The sequence below is a fragment of the Lactuca sativa genome, chromosome 3 (assembly GCF_002870075.4).
Source record: "Lactuca sativa cultivar Salinas chromosome 3, Lsat_Salinas_v11, whole genome shotgun sequence".
NCBI lineage: Eukaryota > Viridiplantae > Streptophyta > Magnoliopsida > Asterales > Asteraceae > Lactuca > Lactuca sativa.
The window spans coordinates 305,119,992-305,124,693 of NC_056625.2; the positions used below are offsets into that span (position 1 = coordinate 305,119,992).

General features: G+C 31.6%; 1 long non-coding RNA gene across 1 annotated transcript; it reads right to left on the minus strand.

Annotated features, from left to right (window-relative positions):
• Positions 1-2,001: 2,001 nt before the first annotated feature.
• Positions 2,002-2,471, minus strand: LOC111911363 (uncharacterized). The gene is made up of 2 exons (XR_002856846.2): positions 2,384-2,471; positions 2,002-2,233 (listed from the first exon to the last, which is right to left on the minus strand). It is a non-coding gene; the product is annotated as an uncharacterized LOC111911363 (long non-coding RNA).
• Between the last annotated feature and the right edge of the window lie 2,231 nt (positions 2,472-4,702).

Below are 4,702 nucleotides of genomic sequence, written 5' to 3' on the forward strand. Positions count from 1 at the left end.
TGCAGACTACAAACATGTAGTTGATGGTCTTCAAACACTCATCTCCTCAACATGGATAATATATTCATTTATTGATCATATTCTGTTTTTTCCCTTAAAGTTCTTTATTTATGAAGTAAATTTTTGATTTTTCTTCACGAAAATCATTTCATTTTGGAATAACTAACAAATTACCAAATGGGTGTTAGGTGCTTCAACGTTCCATCATTACATCTACTTCAAGATCCTTGTAAGTTTTTATGTTTTTTTTCGATCTGTTACTCAGATTATACATACACCGCCATACCGGTTTTGGGTGATGCATTTTTAGGTTGAACTAACATCATACGTTTATTTCCTTGATTCTTTGTTTTACAGCTTCTCCATCTGTGTGTGAATGGTAACTAATGTGATACCTTCACTTCGTTCATCTTCCTCTGTTTTAATGTGAACGTTTTATGGTATTTATCTATCATCTCATAACTTTGTTTATCTCACACCTGTTTTAAGGTTGCTACAAGTTACACTTCTGGTATAAAGGTTGTCCCTGTTTTTTACAATTAACTTTATAGAATTTTGGTCATGGCTACATATGGTTTCATTTTTTATTGTTCTAATTCGATGTGGTAGGTTTTATGTTGAATATGATATGGTATTTTTCAGGGCCAATTGGTAAATTCAGTGTCTTATGATAATTGAGGTTATTCATCATTGCAGGGAAAGAAGGAATGCTTTGCTTCATGTCTGTTTGTTTGTTATGATCTAATCTGTACATTTGTTGCTCTTGAGCTACCCTGATTGACGAACATCATTGATTTTGCTCTCCCTTATCTGCTTCAGGTAGATTTTATTATTCTTAGCTTTTAGTTCTTTTATTTCATAAGTTATATTCATACTTTTAATATGGGTGTGTAGCAGTTTATTCGTATTTACAAACTTCATGCAACAATTTTTGACCTAACAACAGAAGTATCTGTCATGTTATCTGATAACACGGTTCACAAGATTATCGGATTCCATGTGATACACTGATCAATTGCTATCGGTTTCCAACAATTCTAGATGAATACAAATCTCAGACATACAACTTCCCAGGTAAAACAATTTTTCTAAACATAAATATCTTTTACTTCAGCTTCACTAACACAGTTCACTCAACAAATGACATCAGCACACCAAACCCATCCAAACGCCTATCCTATCCGGCGTAATCATGTTATCGGATTAGTTCACCATATTTTGATAGTTACTTGATATGGAAGACAACAACAAGCAGCTTTTTTTAAAAGTTGTGTTAACAAATCAAAGGTGTATATAAACACCTGTTTTACATAACTTTTGTAAAATTATAATGCAACTAATGTATTTGGTGGGTGTCAAGACCACCAAATAAAAAAAACCTAAATACGACGACATATAAAAATGAATTGTAGTAGCGGATGAAATCCATAGAGATTGGTTCGAATCAAATCTATGCATTCAGTTTCTACAAAATAAAAATATAAAATGATATGAGGGTTTTCAAAATGTTAAATGCGATAAAAACTATTTTACAAAAATAAAAAATGGCAAAATACAAAATCCATAAAACAAAACGTTCCAATATCGGGATAAATCGCAAGTTTAACTACTTGACTAATTATCATAATTTTGTGGTGCAATGAGTTTAATGGATACTAATTTGGCTATAGCAATCTAAGAAGCTTGAGGTCACCTAGACTTTTCTTAGTTAGCACAATGGTTAGAGAAGCTCATAACACATTTTCTTAGTTCAAGTGATAATTTCCATGGAGCATGTAATTAATGAAAATTAACTAGCATTAAGATTTAAAAGCCACCAAATCCAAGATGAGTCAAAATGGTTTCACTACCATGTTAGAAAAAAATACTTTCATGATTGTGTGAAAGGAAAGCAATCACAAGAACCATTTGTCGTTTGTTAATTTGAGGATCTATTACATAATCAATAAATTAACCAACTAATTAAACATTCACATATCTAAACTCATGATTAAAGACATATGAATATAAATAGATGTTTTACTAGAAAATATTTTCATAACATACCCTCAAAACCACACAAAAATATTCCTAATCGATTAATTGTTCCATAGATTCACCCAATATTGACAATAAAAACTAACTACACATAATAATGATGACAATAAAAAGGATAACAATTATACCAATACCGATTACGAAATGAAGATGACAAAACTTTTTGAAATCGTCACTCCTTCTTGCTCCAAAAACTCTATCAATAATCAAAGTATTAATACAAAAATTAACCTAGTCTAATCTAAAGAAAATAACTAATTACAACACAATAAAATCATGACATAAATATCAATGATAATATTGTTTGATTTCCAAAAATAAGAAAGCAAAAGAAAGGAGGAGATACCAAAGGCGCCGTCACTCCCTCCTACTCTACTGCCGGCGAAAAAATGAATTGTGATGCTTCTTCTTTTCTTTGTGCCCTTCATTTGCTGCGTTCTCTTGCCAGCGCAAAAGATTAGTGGGCCATTTAAAATCTGAAAATGGGTTGCTGAATTCTTCATATTGGGCCGCTGCTGACTATAATGGGCTGCCAATGTATGTTGCTGGCAGTTTTTTGCATTGTTGTTCATGAGACCAAAAACCAGGGCCGCTCCAAAGATTTTTTATGCCCATGACGAAAAAGATTATTAATGCCCCCGTATTTATATCATACAGAGAAAAAAGGAACATGTATCATATAGTTTCCAAAAAAAAATAGACAACTAATGCGATGAATAACCTCAATTTTGGAATGGATTTAAAAATTTTACAAAGACATTGGATAAACGACCAACATGCTTTGGCGCAACCCTTTTTTACGCCATAACCCCTTTTTGAGATAAATAAAGAATGGAACTATATATATTAAGGTAAATAAATATCAGACCCTTACCTTGGTTTGCTCTAGCAAAAATGCCCAACATATAGAGAGTAGTTTTTTATACATTTGGTAAGAAAAAAAAATACTAACCACATAGAGAGTAGCTATGTGTACATTTGGTAACTCGCTACTGCCCATTTCCAATGATAATTTATTGTAGAAAAAAAACATATACAGATGCAATTCAATAAATAATCATCACTTATCGTAGAAAAGAAACATATACATGAATAATTCAATAGTTAATCATCACTTATTATAGAAAAGAAATATATACAAAAAACAATTCAATAATTAATCAAACCATAAAGGTTATAATACATTCATAATGACAACTAACAATTCCTATAACTAGTTATCCATGTTTTTATTGGAATAAAAAAATTTCCCTTCGTAAAGAAAATTAAACCCAATGTTGTTCAAACCGGTCACGATTTGAGGGAGAGTACAATGATTTGTGTACATAGAAAAATAAAAGATTAATATAAAAGTTCCTGTGAACTCTACTAATATTATTTTCTAAATTTAACATAACTTTAGGAAAAGATATTATTATATTACATAACTAGTAATATTTTCATTTTGATACATACAAAAGAACAAAACCTTCTTTTAGAAAAAAAAAAGTCAAAAAACTAACTTCCATGACCATTCTTCGGCAGAAGTAACACAGAACAATGAGCCCTTGATATTTCCTGAACCATAAAAAACGATACAAAATTGTTGAAAATTGATAATATATAGTTAATTTGTTTTGAGACAGACATGATACAACACCAACAAAGTAATCAAAACCAAATATAACAATGAACCATGATATAAGTTTTGCAATGAGGAGATACCAACACCATAATATAAAATTAATACTCCCGTTTTTATTAGGAATCAAAACGAGGCACAACATCCAATCTTCAGGAAAGCAAAAATATGACGAAAAAGTAATAACAGTGTTAATCCGGTTAAAAAAAAGAAAAATGTCATTCGAAAAAAGAATTTTCAAGAAAATCAAGAAGAAAACTTCCAAATCATAAATTATAATCCCTATTTCATGTTAGTCAACGAAATAAAAGATCTTTAACTACAAAACAAAAAACAAGCAAACATGACCTTGAAGTAAAAGTAACTGCTCCACTATAACAATGGACAGTGAATAAGAGACCTGAAATCACGTCGACAAAAAATTAAAGTAAAATTGAAAGTTAAACACCCTACAATAGTACATGGGTGGGAAATAGGCATCCGGTGATTGAATAGGCATCTCTAAGCTCCTCCTTTTTCAAAGATAATCAACCCTTGTTATGCCTATTTTAATCAACAAACATTCATGGAGGACACCGTTTATGATTTCTCTATACCTTGCTTCGTTTCTTGCTTCTTCATCTTCAAATCGTTTCGAAATTCAAAAAAAATTATGCCCCTATAACCTAGAAATACTCAAATACCTCAATTTCCCAACCTCCTCATATTTCTCAGTCTCTTCGTCTTCTTCAGTAAAGCATGCATTTTTTTAGCCAAAAAATTGAATTTCTTTTACAATTCATCATCCCTTTAGTATCAAAATTTTGGGTCAAATAAGAGATACCCATAAGAGCTCGGCACAATCTGATGCCCCAGATAATTTTGCTGCCATGGGCGACGGCCCAGCTCTCCCTACCCTTGGGCTGGCCCTGCCAAAAACCCAACCAAACCATGTCTGAATCAGCTCATGTTTTGTGAGATTGAATATCAATGATTTGGGAAGATGCTCGTAAAATTTCAGCTCAATCGGACATCGCTTGCCCCTCCGTCTAATCACTTGAAAAA